This window comes from Heptranchias perlo, unplaced genomic scaffold (genome assembly GCF_035084215.1).
Source record: "Heptranchias perlo isolate sHepPer1 unplaced genomic scaffold, sHepPer1.hap1 HAP1_SCAFFOLD_134, whole genome shotgun sequence".
Lineage (NCBI taxonomy): Eukaryota > Metazoa > Chordata > Chondrichthyes > Hexanchiformes > Hexanchidae > Heptranchias > Heptranchias perlo.
The window spans coordinates 132,718-159,287 of record NW_027138580.1 but is presented as its reverse complement, the minus strand read 5'-3'; the positions used below and the strand labels follow the sequence as shown (position 1 = coordinate 159,287).

Sequence of the window (26,570 nt, the reverse complement as noted above, 5' to 3'; positions counted from 1 at the left end):
CACCAGGACATACAGTCCCTCCACACGTCCATCTCTCACCAGGACATACAGTCCCTCTACACCTCCATCTCTCACCAGGACATACAGTCCCCCTACACGTCCATCTCTCACCAGGACATACAGTCCCTCTACACCTCCATCTCTCACCAGGACATACAGTCCCTCTACACCTCCATCTCTCACCAGGACAGACAGTCCCTCGACACCTCCATCCCTCACCAGGACATACAGTCCCTCGACACCTCCATCTCTCACCAGGACATACAGTCCCCCTACACCTCCATCTCTCACCAGGACATACAGTCCCCCTACACCTCCATCTCTCACCAGGACATACAGTCCCTCTACACCTCTATCCCTCACCAGAACATACAGTCCCTCTACACCTCCATCCCTCACCAGGACATACAGTCCCTCTACACCTCCATCCCTCACCAGGACATACAGTCCCCCTACACCTCCATCTCTCACCAGGACAGACAGTCCCTCCACACCTCCATCTCTCACCGGGACAGACAGTCCCTCCACACCTCCATCTCTCACCAGGACATACAATCCCTCGACACCTCCATCTCTCACCAGGACATACAATCCCTCGACACCTCCATCTCTCATCAGGACATACAGTCCCTCTACACCTCCATCCCTCACCAGGACATACAGTCCCTCTACACCTCCATCTCTCACCAGGACATACAGTCCCCCTACACCTCCATCTCTCACCAGGACATACAGTCCCTCTACACCTCCATCTCTCACCAGGACATACAGTCCCTCTACACCTCCATCCCTCACCAGGACATACAGTCCCTCTACACCTCCATCCCTCACCAGGACATACAGTCCCTCTACACCTCCATCTCTCACCAGGACATAGAGTCCCCCTACACCTCCATCCCTCACCAGGACATACAGTCCCCCTACACCTCCATCTCTCACCAGGACATACAGTCCCTCTACACCTCCATCTCTCACCAGGACATACAGTCCCTCTACACCTCCATCCCTCACCAGGACATACAGTCCCCCTACACCTCCATCTCTCACCAGGACATCCAGTCCCTCTACACCTCCATCCCTCACCAGGACATACAGTCCCCCTACACCTCCATCCCTCACCAGGACATACAGTCCCTCCACACCTCCATCCCTCACCAGGACATACAGTCCCTCTACACCTCCATCTCTCACCAGGACATACAGTCCCCCTACACCTCCATCTCTCACCAGGACATACAGTCCCCCTACACCTCCATCTCTCACCAGGACATACAGTCCCTCTACACCTCCATCACTCACCAGGACATACAGTCCCTCTACACCTCCATCCCTCACCAGGACATACAGTCCCTCTACACCTCCATCTCTCACCAGGACATACAGTCCCTCTACACCTCCATCCCTCACCAGGACATACAGTCCCTCTGCACCTCCATCCCTCACCAGGACATACAGTCCCTCTACACCTCCATCTCTCACCAGGACATACAGTCCCTCTGCACCTCCATCCCTCACCAGGACATACAGTCCCTCGACACCTCCATCTCTCACCAGGACATACAGTCCCTCTACACCTCCATCCCTCACCAGGACATACAGTCCCTCTACACCTCCATCTCTCACCAGGACATACAGTCCCTCTGCACCTCCATCCCTCACCAGGACATACAGTCCCTCTGCACCTCCATCCCTCACCAGGACATACAGTCCCTCTACACCTCCATCTCTCACCAGGACATACAGTCCCTCTGCACCTCCATCCCTCACCAGGACATACAGTCCCTCGACACCTCCATCTCTCACCAGGACATACAGTCCCTCCACACCTCCATCTCTCACCAGGACATACAGTCCCTCTACACCTCCATCTCTCACCAGGACATACAGTCCCTCCACACCTCCATCTCTCACCAGGACATACAGTCCCTCTGCACCTCCATCTCTCACCAGGACATACAGTCCCTCTGCACCTCCATCCCTCACCAGGACATACAGTCCCTCTGCACCTCCATCTCTCACCAGGACATACAGTCCCCCTACACCTCCATCTCTCACCAGGACATACAGTCCCTCTACACCTCCATCCCTCACCAGGACATACAGTCCCTCTACACCTCCATCCCTCACCAGGACATACAGTCCCTCTACACCTCCATCCCTCACCAGGACATACAGTCCCTCTACACCTCCATCCCTCACCAGGACAGACAGTCCCCCTACACCTCCATCTCTCACCAGGACATACAGTCCCCCTACACCTCCATCTCTCACCAGGACATACAGTCCCTCCACACCTCCATCCCTCACCAGGACATACAGTCCCTCTACACCTCCATCTCTCACCAGGACATACAGTCCCTCCACACCTCCATCCCTCAGCAGGACATACAGTCCCCCTACACCTCCATCTCTCACCAGGACATACAGTCCCTCTACACCTCCATCCCTCACCAGGACATACAGTCCCCCTACACCTCCATCTCTCACCAGGACATACAGTCCCCCTACACCTCCATCTCTCACCAGGACATACAGTCCCTCTACACCTCCATCTCTCACCAGGACATACAGTCCCTCTACACCTCCATCCCTCACCAGGACATACAGTCCCTCTACACCTCCATCCCTCACCAGGACATACAGTCCCTCTACACCTCCATCTCTCACCAGGACATAGAGTCCCCCTACACCTCCATCCCTCACCAGGACATACAGTCCCCCTACACCTCCATCTCTCACCAGGACATACAGTCCCTCTACACCTCCATCTCTCACCAGGACATACAGTCCCTCTACACCTCCATCCCTCACCAGGACATACAGTCCCCCTACACCTCCATCTCTCACCAGGACATCCAGTCCCTCTACACCTCCATCCCTCACCAGGACATACAGTCCCCCTACACCTCCATCCCTCACCAGGACATACAGTCCCTCCACACCTCCATCCCTCACCAGGACATACAGTCCCTCTACACCTCCATCTCTCACCAGGACATACAGTCCCCCTACACCTCCATCTCTCACCAGGACATACAGTCCCCCTACACCTCCATCTCTCACCAGGACATACAGTCCCTCTACACCTCCATCACTCACCAGGACATACAGTCCCTCTACACCTCCATCCCTCACCAGGACATACAGTCCCTCTACACCTCCATCTCTCACCAGGACATACAGTCCCTCTACACATCCATCCCTCACCAGGACATACAGTCCCTCTGCACCTCCATCCCTCACCAGGACATACAGTCCCTCTACACCTCCATCTCTCACCAGGACATACAGTCCCTCTACACCTCCATCCCTCACCAGGACATACAGTCCCTCTACACCTCCATCTCTCACCAGGACATACAGTCCCTCTGCACCTCCATCCCTCACCAGGACATACAGTCCCTCGACACCTCCATCTCTCACCAGGACATACAGTCCCTCTACACCTCCATCCCTCACCAGGACATACAGTCCCTCTACACCTCCATCTCTCACCAGGACATACAGTCCCTCTGCACCTCCATCCCTCACCAGGACATACAGTCCCTCTGCACCTCCATCCCTCACCAGGACATACAGTCCCTCTACACCTCCATCTCTCACCAGGACATACAGTCCCTCTGCACCTCCATCCCTCACCAGGACATACAGTCCCTCGACACCTCCATCTCTCACCAGGACATACAGTCCCTCCACACCTCCATCTCTCACCAGGACATACAGTCCCTCTACACCTCCATCTCTCACCAGGACATACAGTCCCTCCACACCTCCATCTCTCACCAGGACATACAGTCCCTCTGCACCTCCATCTCTCACCAGGACATACAGTCCCTCTGCACCTCCATCCCTCACCAGGACATACAGTCCCTCTGCACCTCCATCTCTCACCAGGACATACAGTCCCCCTACACCTCCATCTCTCACCAGGACATACAGTCCCTCTACACCTCCATCCCTCACCAGGACATACAGTCCCTCTACACCTCCATCCCTCACCAGGACATACAGTCCCTCTACACCTCCATCCCTCACCAGGACATACAGTCCCTCTACACCTCCATCCCTCACCAGGACAGACAGTCCCCCTACACCTCCATCTCTCACCAGGACATACAGTCCCCCTACACCTCCATCTCTCACCAGGACATACAGTCCCTCCACACCTCCATCCCTCACCAGGACATACAGTCCCTCTACACCTCCATCTCTCACCAGGACATACAGTCCCTCCACACCTCCATCCCTCAGCAGGACATACAGTCCCCCTACACCTCCATCTCTCACCAGGACATACAGTCCCTCTACACCTCCATCCCTCACCAGGACATACAGTCCCCCTACACCTCCATCTCTCACCAGGACATACAGTCCCTCTACACCTCCATCCCTCACCAGGACATACAGTCCCCCTACACCTCCATCTCTCACCAGGACATACAGTCCCCCTACACCTCCATCCCTCACCAGGACATACAGTCCCTCTGCACCTCCATCCCTCACCAGGACATACAGTCCCTCCACACCTCCATCTCTCACCAGGACATACAGTCCCTCCACACCTCCATCTCTCACCAGGACATACAGTCCCTCTACACCTCCATCTCTCACCAGGACATACAGTCCCTCTGCACCGCCATCCCTCACCAGGACATACAGTCCCTCTACACCTCCATCTCTCACCAGGACATACAGTCCCCCGACACCTCCATCTCTCACCAGGACATACAGTCCCTCCACACCTCCATCCCTCACCAGGACATACAGTCCCTCTACACCTCCATCTCTCACCAGGACATACAGTCCCTCTACACCTCCATCCCTCACCAGGACATACAGTCCCTCTACACCTCCATCTCTCACCAGGACATACAGTCCCCCTACACCTCCATCTCTCACCAGGACATACAGTCCCTCCACACCTCCATCCCTCACCAGGACATACAGTCCCTCGACACCTCCATCTCTCACCAGGACATACAGTCCCTCCACACCTCCATCTCTCACCAGGACATACAGTCCCTCTACACCTCCATCCCTCACCAGGACATACAGTCCCTCGACACCTCCATCTCTCACCAGGACATACAGTCCCTCCACACCTCCATCTCTCACCAGGACATACAGTCCCTCTACACCTCCATCCCTCACCAGGACATACAGTCCCTCGACACCTCCATCTCTCACCAGGACATACAGTCCCTCTACACCTCCATCTCTCACCAGGACATACAGTCCCTCCACACCTCCATCTCTCACCAGGACATACAGTCCCTCTACACCTCCATCCCTCACCAGGACATACAGTCCCTCGACACCTCCATCTCTCACCAGGACATACAGTCCCTCGACACCTCCATCTCTCACCGGGACATACAGTCCCCCTACACCTCCATCTCTCACCAGGACATACAGTCCCTCTACACCTCCATCCCTCACCAGGACATACAGTCCCTCAACAACTCCATCTCTCACCAGGACATACAGTCCCTCTACACCTCCATCTCTCACCAGGACATACAGTCCCTCGACACCTCCATCTCTCACCAGGACATACAGTCCCTCTACACCTCCATCTCTCACCAGGACATAGAGTCCCTCTACACCTCCATCCCTTACCAGGACATACAGTCCCTCTACACCTCCATCTCTCACCAGGACATACAGTCCCTCGACACCTCCATCCCTCACCAGGACATACAATCCCTCGACACCTCCATCTCTCACCCGGACATACAGTCCCTCCACACCTCCATCCCTCACCAGAACATACAGTCCCCCTACACCTCCATCTCTCACCAGGACATACAGTCCCTCTACACCTCCATCTCTCACCCGGACATACAGTCCCTCGACACCTCCATCCCTCACCAGGACATACAATCCCTCTACACCTCCATCTCTCACCCGGACATACAGTCCCTCCACACCTCCATCCCTCACCAGAACATACAGTCCCCCTACACCTCCATCTCTCACCAGGACATACAGTCCCTCCACACCTCCATCCCTCACCAGAACATACAGTCCCCCTACACCTCCATCTCTCACCCGGACATACAGTCCCTCTACACCTCCATCTCTCACCCGGACATACAGTCCCTCTACACCTCCATCTCTCACCCGGACATACAGTCCCTCCACACCTCCATCCCTCACCAGGACATACAGTCCCTCGACACCTCCATCTCTCACCAGGACATACAGTCCCTCTACACCTCCATCTCTCACCCGGACATACAGTCCCTCTACACCTCCATCCCTCACCAGGACATACAGTCCCTCTACACCTCCATCCCTTCCCAGGACATACAGTCCCTCTACACCTCCATCTCTCACCCGGACATACAGTCCCTCCACACCTCCATCCCTCACCAGGACATACAGTCCCTCGACACCTCCATCCCTCACCAGGACATACAATCCCTCTACACCTCCATCTCTCACCCGGACATACAGTCCCTCGACACCTCCATCCCTCACCAGGACATACAATCCCTCGACACCTCCATCTCTCACCAGGACATACAGTCCCTCGACACCTCCATCTCTCACCAGGACATACAGTCCCTCTACACCTCCATCTCTCACCAGGACATACAGTCCCCCTACACCTCCATCTCTCACCAGGACATACAGTCCCTCCACACCTCCATCTCTCACCAGGACATACAGTCCCTCTACACCTCCATCTCTCACCCGGACATACAGTCCCTCCACACCTCCATCTCTCACCAGGACATACAGTCCCTCCACACCTCCATCTCTCACCAGGACATACAGTCCCTCCACACCTCCATCTCTCACCAGGACATACAGTCCCTCTACACCTCCATCTCACACCCGGACATACAGTCCCTCTACACCTCCATCTCTCACCAGGACATACAGTCCCTCTACACCTCCATCCCTCACCAGGACATACAGTCCCTCTACACCTCCATCCCTCACCAGGACATACAGTCCCTCCACACCTCCATCCCTCACCAGGACATACAGTCCCTCTACACCTCCATCCCTCACCCGGACATACAGTCCCCCAACACCTCCATCTCTCACCAGGACATACAGTCCCTCCACACCTCCATCTCTCACCAGGACATAGAGTCCCTCTACACCTCCATCTCACACCCGGACATACAGTCCCTCTACACCTCCATCCCTCACCAGGACATACAGTCCCTCTACACCTCCATCCCTCACCAGGACATACAGTCCCTCTACACCTCCATCCCTCACCAGGACATACAGTCCCTCTACACCTCCATCTCTCACCAGGACATACAGTCCCTCCACACCTCCATCCCTCACCAGGACATACAGTCCCTCGACACCTCCATCCCTCACCAGGACATACAGTCCCTCCACACCTCCATCTCTCACCAGGACATACAGTCCCTCTACACCTCCATCTCTCACCAGGACATACAGTCCCCCTACACCTCCATCCCTCACCAGGACATACAGTCCCTCTACACCTCCATCTCACACCCGGACATACAGTCCCTCTACACCTCCATCTCTCACCAGGACATACAGTCCCTCTACACCTCCATCTCTCACCCGGACATACAGTCCCTCCACACCTCCATCCCTCAACAGGACATACAGTCCCTCTACACCTCCATCTCTCACCCGGACATACAGTCCCTCCACACCTCCATCCCTCACCAGGACATACAGTCCCCCTACACCTCCATCTCTCACCAGGACATACAGTCCCTCTACACCTCCATCTCTCACCAGGACATACAGTCCCCCTGCACCTCCATCCCTCACCAGGACATACAGTCCCCCTACACCTCCATCCCTCACCAGGACATACAATCCCTCTACACCTCCATCCCTCACCAGGACATACAGTCCCTCTACACCTCCATCCCTCACCAGGACATACAGTCCCTCTACACCTCCATCCCTCACCAGGACATACAGTCCCTCTACACCTCCATCTCTCACCGGGACATACAGTCCCTCTACACCTCCATCCCTCACCAGGACATACAGTCCCTCTACACCTCCATCTCTCACCAGGACATACAGTCCCTCTACACCTCCATCTCTCACCGGGACATACAGTCCCTCTACACCTCCATCCCTCACCAGGACATACAGTCTCTCTACACCTGCATCCCTCACCAGGACATACAGTCCCTCTACACCTCCATCCCTCACCAGGACATACAGTCCCTCTACACCTCCATCTCTCACCAGGATATAGAGTCCCTCCACACCTCCATCCCTCACCAGGACATACAGTCCCTCAACACCTCCATCTCTCACCAGGACATACAGTCCCCCTACACCTCCATCTCTCACCAGGACATACAGTCCCTCTGCACCTCCATCCCTCACCAGGACATACAGTCCCCCGACACCTCCATCTCTCACCAGGACATACAGTCCCCCAACACCTCCATCCCTCACCAGGATATAGAGTCCCTCTACACCTCCATCCCTCACCAGGACATACAGTCCCTCGACACCTCCATCTCTCACCAGGACATACAGTCCCTCTACACCTCCATCCCTCACCAGGACATACAGTCCCTCTACACCTCCATCTCTCACCAGGACATACAGTCCCTCTACACCTCCATCCCTCACCAGGACATACAGTCCCTCTACACCTCCATCTCTCACCAGGACATACAGTCCCTCTACACCTCCATCCCTCACCAGGACATACAGTCCCTCCACACCTCCATCCCTCACCAGGACATACAGTCCCTCCACACCTCCATCTCTCACCAGGACATACAGTCCCTCTACACCTCCATCCCTCACCAGGACATACAGTCCCTCGACACCTCCACCTCACACCAGTACATACAGTCCCTCTACACCTCCATCTCTCACCAGGACATACAGTCCCCCTACACCTCCATCTCTCACCAGGACATACAGTCCCTCTACACCTCCATCTCTCACCAGGACATACAGTCCCTCTACACCTCCATCCCTCACCAGGACATACAGTCCCCCTACACCTCCATCTCACACCAGTACATACAGTCCCCCTACACCTCCATCTCTCACCAGGACATACAGTCCCTCTACACCTCCATCCCTCACCAGGACATACAGTCCCCCTACACCTCCATCTCTCACCAGGACATACAGTCCCTCTACACCTCCATCTCTCACCAGGACATACAGTCCCCCTACACCTCCATCTCTCACCAGGACATACAGTCCCTCTACACCTCCATCTCTCACCAGGACATACAGTCCCTCTACACCTCCATCTCTCACCAGGACATACAGTCCCTCCACACCTCCATCCCTCCCCAGGACATACAGTCTCCCTACACCTCCATCTCACACCAGTACATACAGTCCCTCGACATCTCCATCTCTCACCAGGACATACACTCCCTCCACACCTCCATCTCACACCAGTACATACAGTCCCTCTACACCTCCATCTCTCACCAGGACATACAGTCCCTCCACACCTCCATCTCTCACCAGGACACACAGTCCCTCTACACCTCCATCCCTCACCAGGACATACAGTCCCCCTACACCTCCATCCCTCACCAGGACATACAGTCCCTCTACACCTCCATCTCTCACCAGGACATACAGTCCCCCTACACCTCCATCTCTCACCAGGACATACAGTCCCTCGACACCTCCATCTCTCACCAGGACATACAGTCCCTCTACACCTCCATCTCTCACCAGGACATACAGTCCCTCTACACCTCCATCTCTCACCAGGACATACAGTCCCTCTACACCTCCATCCCTCACCAGGACATACAGTCCCTCTACACCTCCATCCCTCACCAGGACATACAGTCCCTCTACACCTCCATCTCTCACCAGGACATACAGTCCCCCTACACCTCCATCTCTCACCAGGACATACAGTCCCTCTGCACCTCCATCTCTCACCAGGACATACAGTCCCTCTACACCTCCATCCCTCACCAGGACATACAGTCCCTCTACACCTCCATCCCTCACCAGGACATACAGTCCCTCTACACCTCCATCTCTCACCAGGACATACAGTCCCTCGACACCTCCATCTCTCACCAGGACATACAGTCCCCCTACACCTCCATCTCTCACCAGGACATACAGTCCCTCTACACCTCCATCCCTCACCAGGACATACAGTCCCTCTACACCTCCATCTCTCACCAGGACATACAGTCCCTCGACACCTCCATCTCTCACCAGGACATACAGTCCCCCTACAGCTCCATCTCTCACCAGGACATACAGTCCCCCTACACCTCCATCTCTCACCAGGACATACAGTCCCTCTACACCTCCATCCCTCACCAGGACATACAGTCCCTCGACACCTCCATCTCACACCAGCACATACAGTCCCTCGACACCTCCATCTCACACCAGCACATACAGTCCCTCTACACCTCCATCTCTCACCAGGACATACAGTCCCCCTACACCTCCATCTCTCACCAGGACATACAGTCCCTCCACACCTCCATCTCACACCAGTACATACAGTCCCTCTACACCTCCATCTCTCACCAGGACATACAGTCCCCCTACACCTCCATCCCTCACCAGAACATACAGTCCCTCTACACCTCCATCCCTCACCAGAACATACAGTCCCTCTATACCTCCATCTCTCACCAGGACATACAGTCCCTCCACACCTCCATCCCTCACCAGGACATACAGTCCCTCGACACCTCCATCCCTCACCAGGACATACAGTCCCTCGACACCTCCATCTCTCACCAGGACATACAGTCCCTCCACACCTCCATCTCTCACCAGGACATACAGTCCCTCCACACCTCCATCCCTCACCAGAACATACAGTCCCTCTGCACCTCCATCTCTCACCAGGACATACAGTCCCTCTACACCTCCATCTCTCACCAGGACAAACAGTCCCCCTACACCTCCATCCCTCACCAGGACATACAGTCCCCCTGCACCTCCATCTCTCACCAGGACATACAGTCCCTCTACACCTCCATCCCTCACCAGGATATAGAGTCCCTCTACACCTCCATCTCTCACCAGGACATACAGTCCCTCTACACCTCCATCTCTCACCAGGACATACAGTCCCTCCACACCTCCATCTCTCACCAGGACATACAGTCCCTCTACACCTCCATCTCTCACCAGGACATACAGTCCCTCTACACCTCCATCACTCACCAGGACATACAGTCCCTCCACACCTCCATCTCTCACCAGGACAGACACTCCCTCTACACCTCCATCTCTCACCAGGACATACAGTCCCTCCACACCTCCATCCCTCACCAGGACATACAGTCCCTCTGCACCTCCATCTCTCACCAGGACATACAGTCCCTCCACACCTCCATCTCTCACCAGGACATACAGTCCCTCCACACCTCCATCTCTCACCAGGACATACAGTCCCTCTACACCTCCATCTCTCACCAGGACATACAGTCCCTCCACACCTCCATCCCTCACCAGAACATACAGTCCCTCCACACCTCCATCCCTCACCAGGACAGACAGTCCCTCTACACCTCCATCTCTCACCAGGACATACAGTCCCCCTGCACCTCCATCTCTCACCAGGACATACAGTCCCTCTACACCTCCATCTCTCACCAGGACATACAGTCCCTCCACACCTCCATCTCTCACCAGGACAGACACTCCCTCTACACCTCCATCTCTCACCAGGACATACAGTCCCTCCACACCTCCATCCCTCACCAGGACATACAGTCCCTCTGCACCTCCATCTCTCACCAGGACATACAGTCCCTCCGCACCTCCATCTCTCACCAGGACATACAGTCCCTCTACACCTCCATCTCTCACCAGGACATACAGTCCCTCCACACCTCCATCCCTCACCAGGACATACAGTCCCTCTGCACCTCCATCTCTCACCAGGACATACAGTCCCTCCACACCTCCATCTCTCACCAGGACAGACACTCCCTCTACACCTCCATCTCTCACCAGGACATACAGTCCCCCTACACCTCCATCTCTCACCAGGACATACAGTCCCTCTACACCTCCATCTCTCACCAGGACATACAGTCCCTCTACACCTCCATCTCTCACCAGGACATACAGTCCCTCCACACCTCCATCCCTCCCCAGGACATACAGTCTCCCTACACCTCCATCTCACACCAGTACATACAGTCCCTCGACATCTCCATCTCTCACCAGGACATACACTCCCTCCACACCTCCATCTCACACCAGTACATACAGTCCCTCTACACCTCCATCTCTCACCAGGACATACAGTCCCTCCACACCTCCATCTCTCACCAGGACACACAGTCCCTCTACACCTCCATCCCTCACCAGGACATACAGTCCCCCTACACCTCCATCCCTCACCAGGACATACAGTCCCTCTACACCTCCATCTCTCACCAGGACATACAGTCCCCCTACACCTCCATCTCTCACCAGGACATACAGTCCCTCGACACCTCCATCTCTCACCAGGACATACAGTCCCTCTACACCTCCATCTCTCACCAGGACATACAGTCCCTCTACACCTCCATCTCTCACCAGGACATACAGTCCCTCTACACCTCCATCCCTCACCAGGACATACAGTCCCTCTACACCTCCATCCCTCACCAGGACATACAGTCCCTCTACACCTCCATCTCTCACCAGGACATACAGTCCCCCTACACCTCCATCTCTCACCAGGACATACAGTCCCTCTGCACCTCCATCTCTCACCAGGACATACAGTCCCTCTACACCTCCATCCCTCACCAGGACATACAGTCCCTCTACACCTCCATCCCTCACCAGGACATACAGTCCCTCTACACCTCCATCTCTCACCAGGACATACAGTCCCTCGACACCTCCATCTCTCACCAGGACATACAGTCCCCCTACACCTCCATCTCTCACCAGGACATACAGTCCCTCTACACCTCCATCCCTCACCAGGACATACAGTCCCTCTACACCTCCATCCCTCACCAGTACATACAGTCCCTCTACACCTCCATCCCTCACCAGGACATACAGTCCCTCTACACCTCCATCCCTCACCAGGACATACAGTCCCTCTACACCTCCATCTCTCACCAGGACATACAGTCCCCCTACAGCTCCATCTCTCACCAGGACATACAGTCCCCCTACACCTCCATCTCTCACCAGGACATACAGTCCCTCTACACCTCCATCCCTCACCAGGACATACAGTCCCTCGACACCTCCATCTCACACCAGCACATACAGTCCCTCGACACCTCCATCTCACACCAGCACATACAGTCCCTCTACACCTCCATCTCTCACCAGGACATACAGTCCCCCTACACCTCCATCTCTCACCAGGACATACAGTCCCTCCACACCTCCATCTCACACCAGTACATACAGTCCCTCTACACCTCCATCTCTCACCAGGACATACAGTCCCCCTACACCTCCATCCCTCACCAGAACATACAGTCCCTCTACACCTCCATCCCTCACCAGAACATACAGTCCCTCTATACCTCCATCTCTCACCAGGACATACAGTCCCTCTACACCTCCATCCCTCACCAGGACATACAGTCCCTCGACACCTCCATCCCTCACCAGGACATACAGTCCCTCGACACCTCCATCTCTCACCAGGACATACAGTCCCTCCACACCTCCATCTCTCACCAGGACATACAGTCCCTCCACACCTCCATCCCTCACCAGAACATACAGTCCCTCTGCACCTCCATCTCTCACCAGGACATACAGTCCCTCTACACCTCCATCTCTCACCAGGACAAACAGTCCCCCTACACCTCCATCCCTCACCAGGACATACAGTCCCCCTGCACCTCCATCTCTCACCAGGACATACAGTCCCCCTACACCTCCATCCCTCACCAGGACATACAGTCCCTCTGCACCTCCATCTCTCACCAGGACATACAGTCCCTCTACACCTCCATCTCTCACCAGGACATACAGTCCCTCCACACCTCCATCTCTCACCAGGACATACAGTCCCTCTACACCTCCATCTCTCACCAGGACATACAGTCCCTCTACACCTCCATCACTCACCAGGACATACAGTCCCTCCACACCTCCATCTCTCACCAGGACAGACACTCCCTCTACACCTCCATCTCTCACCAGGACATACAGTCCCTCCACACCTCCATCCCTCACCAGGACATACAGTCCCTCTGCACCTCCATCTCTCACCAGGACATACAGTCCCTCCACACCTCCATCTCTCACCAGGACATACAGTCCCTCCACACCTCCATCTCTCACCAGGACATACAGTCCCTCTACACCTCCATCTCTCACCAGGACATACAGTCCCTCCACACCTCCATCCCTCACCAGAACATACAGTCCCTCCACACCTCCATCCCTCACCAGGACAGACAGTCCCTCTACACCTCCATCTCTCACCAGGACATACAGTCCCCCTGCACCTCCATCTCTCACCAGGACATACAGTCCCTCTACACCTCCATCTCTCACCAGGACATACAGTCCCTCCACACCTCCATCTCTCACCAGGACAGACACTCCCTCTACACCTCCATCTCTCACCAGGACATACAGTCCCTCCACACCTCCATCCCTCACCAGGACATACAGTCCCTCTGCACCTCCATCTCTCACCAGGACATACAGTCCCTCCGCACCTCCATCTCTCACCAGGACATACAGTCCCTCTACACCTCCATCTCTCACCAGGACATACAGTCCCTCTACACCTCCATCTCTCACCAGGACATACAGTCCCTCTACACCTCCATCTCTCACCAGGACAGACACTCCCTCTACACCTCCATCTCTCACCAGGACATACAGTCCCTCTACACCTCCATCTCTCACCAGGACATACAGTCCCTCTACACCTCCATCTCTCACCAGGACATACAGTCCCTCCACACCTCCATCTCTCACCAGGACATACAGTCCCTCTACACCTCCATCCTTCACCAGGACATACAGTCCCTCGACACCTCCATCTCTCACCAGGACATACAGTCCCTCCACACCTCCATCTCTCACCAGGACATACAGTCCCTCTACACCTCCATCTCTCACCAGGACATACAGTCCCTCTACACCTCCATCTCTCACCAGGACATACAGTCCCTCTACACCTCCATCTCTCACCAGGACATACAGTCCCTCCACACCTCCATCTCTCACCAGGACATACAGTCCCTCGACACCTCCATCCCTCACCAGGACATACAGTCCCCCTACACCTCCATCCCTCACCAGGACATACAGTCCCCCTACACCTCCATCTCTCACCAGGACATACAGTCCCCCTACACCTCCATCTCTCACCAGGACATACAGTCCCCCTACACCTCCATCTCTCACCAGGACATACAGTCCCTCTACACCTCCATCTCTCACCAGGACATACAGTCCCCCTACACCTCCATCTCTCACCAGGACATACAGTCCCTCCACACCTCCATCCCTCACCAGGACATACAGTCCCCCTACACCTCCATCCCTCACCAGGACATACAGTCCCCCAACACCTCCATCCCTCACCAGGACATACAGTCCCCCTACACCTCCATCTCTCACCAGGACATACAGTCCCTCCACACCTCCATCCCTCACCAGGACATACAGTCCCTCCACACCTCCATCTCTCACCAGGACATACAGTCCCTCTACACCACCATCCCTCACCAGGAGATACAGTCCCTCTGCACCTCCATCCCTCACCAGGACATACAGTACCCCTACACCTCCATCTCTCACCAGGACATACAGTCCCTCTGCACCTCCATCCCTCACCAGGACATACAGTCCCTCTGCACCTCCATCTCTCACCAGGACATACAGTCCCTCTACACCTCCATCCCTCACCAGGACATACAATCCCTCTACACCTCCATCTCTCACCAGGACATACAGTCCCTCTACACCTCCATCCCTCACCAGGACAGACAGTCCCTCTGCACCTCCATCCCTCACCAGGACATACAGTCCCTCTACACCTCCATCTCTCACCAGGACATACAGTCCCTCTATACCTCCATCCCTCACCAGGACAGACAGTCCCTCTGCACCTCCATCCCTCACCAGGACAGACAGTCCCTCTGCACCTCCATCCCTCACCAGGACATACAGTCCCTCTACACCTCCATCTCTCACCAGGACATACAGTCCCTCTGCACCTCCATCTCTCACCGGGACATACAGTCCCTCCACACCTCCATCCCTCACCAGGACATACAGTCCCTCTGCACCTCCATCCCTCACCAGGACATACAGTCCCTCTACACCTCCATCCCTCACCAGGACATACAGTCCCTCTACACCTCCATCTCTCACCAGGACAGACAGTCCCTCTGCACCTCCATCCCTCACCAGGACAGACAGTCCCTCTGCACCTCCATCCCTCACCGTGACAGACAGTCCCTCTACACCTCCATCTCTCACCAGGACATACAGTCCCCCGACACCTCCATCTCTCACCAGGACATTCAGTCCCTCTGCACCTCCATCTCTCACCAGGGCATACAGTCCCTCTGCACCTCCATCTCTCACCAGGACATACAGTCCCCCTAAACCTCCATCCCTCACCAGGACATACAGTCCCTCTACACCTCCATCTCTCACCAGGACATACAGTCCCCCTACACCTCCATCTCTCACCAGGACATACAGTCCCTCTACACCTCCATCCCTCACCAGGACATACAGTCCCTCTAAACCTCCATCTCTGACCACAACTTACCAGTCTCTACACCTCCAGAGTCAGTACCTTCAGGAGAGGAGAGAGAGGGGAAGCAATGAGTGTGGAACTGAACCCAGTCAGAGTCAGCACCTTCAGGGGAGGAGAGAGAGGGGAACCAGTGAGTGTGGAACTGAACCCAGTCAGAGTCAGCACCTTCAGGGGAGGAGAGAGAGGGGAATCAGTGAGTGTGGAACTGAACCCAGTCAGAGTCAGCACCTTCAGGGGAGGAGAGAGAGAGGAACCAGTGAGTGTGGAACTGAACCCAGTCAGAGTTAGCACCTTCAGGGGAGGAGAGAGAGGGGAACCAGTGAGTGTGGAACTGAACCCAGTCTGAGTCAGCACCTTCAGGGGAGGAGAGAGAGGGGAACCAGTGAGTGTGGAACTGAACCCAGTCAGAGTCAGTACCTTCAGGGGAGGGAGAGGAACCAGTGAGTGTAGAACTGAACCCAGTCAGAGTCAGCACCTTCAGGGGAGGAGAGAGAGGGGAACCAGTGAGTGTAGAACTGAACCCAGTCAGAGTCAGCACCTTCAGGGGAGGAGAGAGAGGGGAACCAGTGAGTGTGGAACTGAACCCAGTCTGAGTCAGCACCTTCAGGGGAGGAGAGAGCGGGGAACCAGTGAGTGTGGAACTGAACCCAGTCTGAGTCAGCACCTTCAGGGGAGGAGAGAGTGGGGAACCAGTGAGTGTGGAACTGAACCCAGTCAGAGTCAGTACCTTCAGGGGAGGGAGAGGAACCAGTGAGTGTAGAACTGAACCCAGTCAGAGTCAGCACCTTCAGGGGAGGAGAGAGAGGGGAACCAGTGAGTGTAGAACTGAACCCAGTCAGAGTCAGTACCTTCAGGGGAGGAGAGAGAGGGGAACCAGTGAGTGTGGAACTGAACCCAGTCAGAGTCAGCACCTTCAGCGGAGGAGAGAGAGGGGAACCAGTGAGTGTAGAACTGAACCCAGTCAGAGTCAGCACCTTCAGGGGAGGAGAGAGAGAGGAACCAGTGAGTGCAGAACTGAACCCAGTCAGAGTCAGCACCTTCAGGGGAGGAGAGAGAGGGGAACCAGTGAATGTTAAACTGAACCCAGTCAGAGTCAGCACCTTCAGGGGAGGGAGAGAGGGGAACCAGTGAGTGTCAAACTGAACCCAGTCAGAGTCAGCACCTTCAGGGGAGGGAGAGAGGGGAACCAGTGAGTGTGGAACTGAACCCAGTCAGAGTCAGCACCTTCAGGGGAGGAGAGAGAGGGGAACCAGTGAATGTGGAAGAAAAATGTTGGAGATGGTGCGAAGGGTTTGGATTTCAGCACAGGAGGAGGGAGAATGTGTGGGACGGGGATTTACAGCTTTGTGGGAACCAGATTAACACAAAAGTTTCTACAATTATATTAGAAGAGAAAGGGCAGTCAAGGGTAATGTGGGCCCTTTAAAAACAGGCGCGGGTAATATTGCAAATTAAAATAAGGAAATGGCAGACTTGTTGAACAATTACTTTGTGTCAGTTTTCACAGTAGAGGAAGAGGATAATATACCCGACATTCCAGGGAAACGTATAATGAATCAAGGACTGGAACTCACTAAAGTTAAGGTAAGCAAGAAAACAGGATTAGAAAAGATAATGGTATTAGAGAGTGACAAATCCCCAGGACCTGATGGTTTCCACCCCAGGGTTTTTAAGGCATTATGTGAGGAAATTGAAGATGCTTTAAGCATAATCTTCCAACGCCCTCTCAATTCAGGAATTGTCCCTCCAGATTGGAGAATTGTAAATGGAACCCCATTATTTAAGAAAGGTGAGAGAGAGAGAGAGAGACTAGGAAATCATAGACCTGTTAGTTTAACATCTGTTGTGGGGAAGTTATTGGAATCTATAATTAAGGACAGAGAGACTGAGCACTTGGAGGAATTTGAGCTGATTGGAGAGAGCAAACACGGATTTGTAAAGGGCAGGTCTCAACGAACTTAATTGAATTTTTTGAGGGAGTAACTGAAGTAGTCGACAGGGGAATGTCAATGGATGTAGTTTATATGGACTTCCAGAAGGCATTCGATAAGGTTCCACATAAGAGACTGTTAGCTCAAATTAAAGCTCATGGAATTGAAGGCAAATTATTGACCTGGTTAGGAGATTAATTGGGCGGCAGAAGACAGAGAGTAGGGATGATGGGAATGTACTCGAATTGGAAGGAAGTGACTAGTGGTGTCCCACAAGGATCTGTGCTGGGGTCTCAACTATTCTCTATATTTATTAATGACTTCGATAACACAATAGGGTGCCAGATATCCAAGTTTGCAGATGACACAAAGATTGGTGGCATAGTAAGTAGTGTAGACGGGAACATAAAATTACAAAGAGACATTGATAGATTAAGTGAGTGGGCAAAACTGTGGCAGGTGGATTTCAACGCAGGTAAGTGTGAGGTCATCCATTTTGGACCAAAAAAGGATCGATTGGAGTATTTTTTAAATGGTGAAAAGCTCAGAACAGAGGAGATCCAAAGAGATTTCGGGGTCTGTGTACACCGATCAGTAAAATGTAGTGATCAGGTACAAAAAATAATCAAAAAGACTAATGAAATGTTAGCCTTTATAACTAGAGGGTTAGAATGTAAAGGGAAGGAAGCTTTGCTACAGCTGTACACCACATCTGGACTGCTGTGTACAGCTCTGGGCACCGCACCGTAGAAAGGAGATATTGGCCTCGGAAGGAGCGCAGCACAGATTCACCAGAATGTCACCAGGACTCCACGGGTTAGATTGTGAGGAGAGATTACATAAACTAGGCTTGTATTCCCTGGAATATAGAAGGTCAAGGGGTGATTTGATTGAGGTTTTTAGGAATTTGAATGAAATTGATAGGGTTGATAGAGAGAAACATTTTCCCACTGGTGGGGAGTCCAGGACAAGGGGACATAATCTTAAAATCAGAGCCAGGCCATTCAGGAGAGAAGTTAGGAAACATTTCTTCACACACAGGGTGGTAGAAATGAGGAACTCTCTCCCACAAAAAGCAGTAGATGCTCAATTCATAATTCTAATCTGAGATCGATAGATTTTTGCTAGCCGAGGTTATTAAGGGATCTGGAGCCAAGGTGGGTGGATGGAGTTAGGATACAGATCAGCCATGATCTCGTTGAATGGTAGAACAGGCTCAAGGGGCTGAATGGCCTCCTCATGTTCCTATCTTCCTAAGAGAGGAAAAAATGTTCCACAGAAACTAGAATTGTCTGTTCTGAATTTCTATCCTGTATTTACAGTGATGACTTTTGTAAACTCCTTTTACAGGGTATTAGAAGGGGAGGATTTGCAGACGGGAAACTCAAACCAAATATCACCTCAAGATCTGACAGAGTCACTCGATTCATCAGGACCTGAATATCATCGGCCTTTGAATGTGGAAGGAGAAATGTTTGTCTGTTGTGTCTCTGGGAAAAGATTTCAAACATCAGTGTGAGTGGAAAATCACCGAGACACACACACCCGAGTGAGAGTGTTCCAGTGCACTGAGTGTGGAAAGAGCTTTAACCAGTTACACAGCCTGAAAAAACATCGCACCATTCACAGCGGGGAGAAACCGTCCACGTGTTCTGTGTGTGGACGAGGCTTCAACTGATCGTCCAACCTGGAGAGACACAAGGACACCCGGACCACGGAGAAACCGTGGAAATGTGGGGACTGTGGGAAGGGATTCAATTACCCGTCTGAGCTGGAAACTCATCGACGCAGTCACACTGGGGAGAGGCCGTTCACCTGCTCCGTGTGTGGGAAGGGATTCACTGAGTCTTCCACCCTGCTCACACACAAGCGAGTTCACACCGGGGAGAGGCCGTTCACCTGCTCCGTGTGTGGGAAGGGATTCACTCAGTCATCCAACCTGCTGAGACACCAGCGAGTTCACACGAGGGAGAGGCCATTCACCTGCTCCATGTGTGGGAAGGGATTCACTTGTTCATCTAGCCTCACTGAACATCAACCTATTCACACCGATAATTCACCTTTTAAATGTTCTGACTGTGAGATGAGATTTAAAAGCACAAACGATCTACTGACACACCAACGCACTCACACTGGGGAGAGGCCGTTCACCTGCTCAGTGTGTGGGAAGGGATTCACTTGTTCATCCAGCCTCATTGAACATCAACTTATTCACACTGATGAGAGACCTTTTAAATGTTCTGACTGTGAGAAGAGCTTTAAAAGCACAAACGAACTGCTGAAACACCAACGCACTCACACCGGGGAGAGGCCGTTCACCTGCTCAGAGTGTGGGAAGAGATTCACTCAGTCATCCAACCTGCTGATTCACCAGCGAGTTCACACTGGGGAGAGGCCGTTCACCTGCTCCGTGTGTGGGAAGATATTCACTCATTCATCCAACCTGCTGAAACACCAACGAGTTCACACCGGGGAGAGACCGTTCACCTGCTCCGTGTGTGGGAAGGGATTCACTCAGTCACAACACCTACTGAGACACCAGCGGACTCACACTGGTGAGAGGCCGTTCAGCTGCTCCGTGTGTGGGAAGGGATTCACTCAGTCATCACACCTTCTGACACACCAGCGAATTCACCTGTGATGCAGGGGTTGGATTCTGCTGTTAATCACATCCAGGACTGAACCACGTTCATTCTGACAGTTGGGGTTTGTTTCTGATGTTAATAACCCTGATAACTGGGCTGAAGTTTAATATTCTGTATAAGTGTCAAATAAATCAGCATTCTTTTAAACACAGTGTCTCTGGTCCATGATATCTCAATCAGAAGACAAGCTGATTGAGGACTTATTAGAAAGTGAGTGGAATCCATCTTTGAACTGAGTTCCTACAACTCTTTAACAGATGGATCTACAAGATGTCCAAGTCTGAGAGGACAGAAAATTCTATTATATCACAGGGTCCACTTCAATCAGCCTGAGCAGATTTCCACTGCCCTTGTGTGATAAAGAGCTTCCTGATTTCACTCCGAGACGCCCGAGCTCTAATTTTAAGGTCATGCCCTCTTGTTCAGGATTCCCCCACCAGAGAAAATAGTTTCTATTTCTACCCGATCGAATCCCTTTATCATTTGAAATCCCTGGATCAGATCACCCTCAACCTTCGAAACTCAAGAGAATACAAACCAAGTTTCTGCACCCTGTCCTCATAATTGAACCTTCAAGCCCCAGTATCATTCTGGTGAATCTGCACTGTCCCCCCTCCAAGGCCAATATATCCTTGTTGAGGATCAGTACTCCAGAGGGGCTCTGACCGAGGCTCTGTGGAACTGAAGCATAACTTCCTCCCCTTTGTATTCCAGCTCTCGAGATAAAGGCCAACATTCCATTAGACTTTGTGATTACTTTTTGTATCTGGGCACTAGCTTTTAGTGATCTGTGTACACAGACACCCAAATCCCTTTGCTCCTCCACTGTTCCCAGTCTCTCACTTTAAGAAAATACTCCAATGTTTCCTTCTTGCATCCAAAGTGGATGATCCAAAGTAAGAAATATGAGAACGGATTGTAAGAGCTTCTACAAGAATGTAAAAAGGAAGAGATTAGCAAAAGTAAACGTGGGTCCCTTAGAGGCTGAGACAGGAGAAATTATAATGGGGAATCAGGAAATAGCAGATGCGTTTAACAAATATTTTGTATCTGTCTTCACAGTAGAAGACACAAAAAGCATTCCAAAAATAGTGGGGAATCAAGGGGCAAATGAGTGAGGAACTTTAAACAATTAATATCAGTAGAGGAAAAAGTATTGGAGAAACTAATGGGACTAAAAGCTGATAAATCCCCTGGACCTGATGGCCTACATCCAAGGGTTCTAAAAGAGGTTGCAGAGATAGTGGATGCATTGGTTGTGATCTTTCAGAATTCCCTAGATTCTAGAACGGTCCCAGCGGATTGGAAGGCAGCAAATGTAACCCCGCTATTCAAGAATATTTTTTAAATGGTGAGAAACTATTAAATGTTGGTGTTCAGAGGGATTTGGGTGTCCTTGTACAAGAAACACAAAAAGTTAGTATGCAGGTACAGCGAGAAATTAGGAAAGCAAATGGAATGTTGCCCTTTATTGTAAGGGGGTTGGAGTACAAGAGTAAGGAAGTCTTACTACAGTTGTACAGGGCTTTAGTGCGACCTCACCTGGAGTACTGTGTACAGTTTTGGTCTCCTTATCTAAGGAAGGATATACTTGCCTTTGAGGCGGTGCAATGAAGGTTCACTAGATTGATTCCTGAGATGAGAGGGTTGTCCTATGAGGAGAGATTGAGTAGAATGGGCCTATACTCTCTGGAGTTTAGAAGAATGAGAGGTGATCTCATTGAAACATATAAGATTCTGAGGGGGCTTGACAGGGTAGATGCTGAGAGGCTGTTTCCCCTGGCTGGAGAGTCTAGAACTAGGGGGCATTGTCTCAGGATAAGGAACCGGCCATTTAGGACTGAGATGAGGGGGGATTTCTTCATGCAGGTGGTTGTGAATCTTTGGAATTCTCTATCCCAGAGGGCTGTGGATGTTGAGTCATTGAGTATATTCAAGGCTGAGATCGATGGATTTTTGGACTCGAGGGGAATCAAGGGATATGGGGATCAGGCGGGAAAGTGGAGTTGAGGTCAAAGATCAGCCATGATCTGATTGAATGTGAAGCAGTCTCAAGGGGCCACACAGAAACATAGAAAATAGGAGTAAGAGTAGGCCATTCAGCCCTTCGGGCCCACTCCGCCATTCAAAATGATCATGGCTGATCATCTAACTCAGTACCCTGTTCCCGCTTTTTCCCCATATCCCTTTAGCATTAAGAAATATATCTATCTCCTGCTTGAATACATCTAATGACTTGGCCTCCACTGCCTTCTGTGGTAGAGAATTCCACAGGTTCACCACCCTCTGAGTGAAGAAATTTCTCCTCATCTCGGTTCTAAATGGCATACCCCGTATCCTGAGACTGTGACCCCTGGTTCTGGACTCCCCAGTCATCGGGAACATCCTCCCTGCATCGAGTCTGTCTAGTCCTGTTAGAATTTTATATGTTTCGATGAGATCACCTCTCATTCTTCTAAACTCGAGTGAATATAGGCCTAGTCGACCCAATCTCTCCTCATACGTCAGTCCTGCCATCCCAGGAATCAGTCTGGTAAACCTTTGTTGCACTCCCTCCATGGCAAGGACATCCTTCCTCAGATAAGGAGACCAAAACTGCACACAATATTCCAGATGTGGTTTCACCGAGGCCCCGTACAACTGCAGTAAGACATCCCTGCTCCTGTACCCAAATCCTCTTGCAATGAAGGCCAACATACCATTCGCCTTCCTAACTGCTTGCTGCACCTGAATGCTTGCTTCCAGCGACTGGTGTACAAGGACACCCAAGTCTCGTTGCACCTCCCCTTTTCCCAATCTATCACCATTCAGATAATAATCTGCCTTTCTGTTTTTACAACTAAAGTGGATAACATCACATTTATCCACATTATACTGCATCTGCCATGTTCTTGCCCACTCACCCAAATTGTCTAAATCACATTGGAGCCACTTTGCGTCCTCCTCACAGCTCACATTCCACCCCAGCTTTGTGTCGTCTGCAAACTTGAAAATGTTACATTTAGTTCCCCCATCCAAATCATTGATATATATTGTGAATAGCTGGGGCCCAAGCACTGATCCCTGTGGTACCCCACTAGTCACTGCCTGCCACCCGGAAAAAGACCCGTTTATTCCTACTCTCCATTTCCTGTCTGTCAACCAATTCTCAATCCATGCCAGTATATTCCCCCCAATCCCATGTGCTTTAATTTTGCACACTAACCTCTTGTGTGGGACCTTATCAAAAGCCTTCTGAAAATCCAAATACACCACATCCACTGGTTCTCCCCTATCTATTCTATTAGTTACCTCCTCAAAAAACTCCAGTAGATTTGTTAAGCATGATTTCCCTTTCATAAACCCATGCTGACTTTGTCCAATCCCGTTAATGCCCTCCAAGTGTTCTGTTATCACATCTTTCATAAAGGACTCTAGCATTTTCCCCACTACTGATGTTAGGCTAACTGGTCTGTAATTCCCTGTTTTTTCTCTCCCTCCTTTTTTAAATAGTGGGGTTACATTTGCCACCCTCCAATCTGTAGGAACTGTTCCAGAGTCTATAGAATTTTGGAAGATGACCACCAATGCATCCACTATTTCCAGGGCCACTTCCTTTAGTACTCTGGGATGTAGATTATCAGGCCCTGGGGATTTGTCAGCCTTTAGCCCCATTAATTTCCCTAGCACTATTTTTTCACTAATACTGGTTTCCTTCAGTTCCTCCCTCTCACTAGACCCTTGGTTCCCTAACATTTCTGGCAGGTTATTTGTGTCCTCCTTTGTGAAGTCAGAACCAATGTATGTGTTTAATTGTTCTGCCATTTCTTTGTTCCCCATTATAATTTCCCCCATTTCTGACTGTAAGGGACCTACATTTGTCTTCACTAATCTTTTTCTCTTGACACATTTATAGTGGGGAGGTGAGCTGCTGGTTTAGCGGGGAGGTGAGCTGCTGGTTTAGCGGGGAGGTGAGCTGCTGGTTTAGCGGGGAGGTGAGCTGCTGGTTTAGCGGGGAGGTGAGCTGCTGGTTTAGCGGGGAGGTGAGCTGCTGGTTTAGCGGGGAGGTGAGCTGCTGGTTTAGCGGGGAGGTGAGCTGCTGGTTTAGCGGGGAGGTGAGCTGCTGGTTTAGCGGGGAGGTGAGCTGCTGGTTTAGCGGGGAGGTGAGCTGCTGGTTTAGCGGGGAGGTGAGCTGCTGGTTTAGCGGGGAGGTGAGCTGCTGGTTTAGCGGGGAGGTGAGCTGCTGGTTTAGCGGGGAGGTGAGCTGCTGGTTTAGCGGGGAGGTGAGCTGCTGGTTTAGCGGGGAGGTGAGCTGCTGGTTTAGCGGGGAGGTGAGCTGCTGGTTTAGCGGGGAGGTGAACTGCTGTCATTTGTAGTTCATTCATGTAAATGTCCATTAACTTGTTCATTACTCACTTCTGTAACTTTCAAATCTCCACCTCTTCCAATGCCCTTGACAAAAGGACCTGATTCTCGAGCCACCAGACACCCTGGGAGTCATTAAATTCAATCTTCACACTTGGCTGCAGCTGTGTGTCTGGCTGAAGTGTGTTTTAACCAAACTTAACCCCTACTTATTCTAGCTTAACATTGATATAATTCTATATGCAGTCAACTGGGGTATTCTATTTAATAATTATACGTACCTATCCTTACAAGAACTTTTAAAATGTCTGTTATTAGTGTGAATTCGCTGGTGTTTCAGCAAGCTGGATGACCGAGTGAATCCCTTCCCACACACGGAGCAGATGAACGGCCTCTCCCCGGTGTGACTGTGTCGATGAGTTTCCAGCTGGGACGGGTAACTGAATCGCTTCCCACAGTCCCCACATTTCCACGGTTTCTCCGTGGTCCGGGTGTCCTTGTGTCTCTCCAGGTTGGACGATCAGTTGAAGCCTCGTCCACACACAGAACACGTGGACGGTTTCTCCCCGCTGTGAACGGTGCGATGTTTTTTCAGGCTGTGTAACTGGTTAAAGCTCTTTCCACACTCAGTGCACTTAAACACTCTCACTCGGGTGTGTGTGTCTCGGTGATTTTCCACTCACACTGATGTTTGAAATCTTTTCCCAGAGACACAACAGACAAACATTTCTCCTTCCACATTCAAAGGCCGATGATATTCAGGTCCTGATGAATCGAGGGACTGTCAGATCTTGAGGTGATGTTTGGTTTGAGTTTCCGTCTGTGAATCCTCCCCTTCTAATCCCCTGTAAAAGGAGTTTACAAAAGTCCTCACTGTAAATACAGGATAGAAATTCAGACCATTCTTTGCTTCTGGCCCTTTAAAACCCTGCAGGGAGCTGGTGC

General features: G+C 52.1%; 1 protein-coding gene and 1 pseudogene across 1 annotated transcript in view; one reads left to right on the top strand and one right to left on the bottom strand.

Annotated features, from left to right (window-relative positions):
- The window catches only part of LOC137308580 (zinc finger protein 271-like), a 67,771-nt gene extending 41,791 nt beyond the window's left edge, over positions 1-25,980 (bottom strand). The window contains exon 1 of the mRNA XM_067977195.1: positions 25,907-25,980. The gene's annotated coding sequence lies outside the window, so the exon portion shown is untranslated. The remainder of the gene's footprint in view (positions 1-25,906) is intronic.
- LOC137308620 (zinc finger protein 850-like) overlaps positions 1-26,570 on the top strand; it is a 67,367-nt pseudogene that overhangs the window by 35,822 nt on the left and 4,975 nt on the right.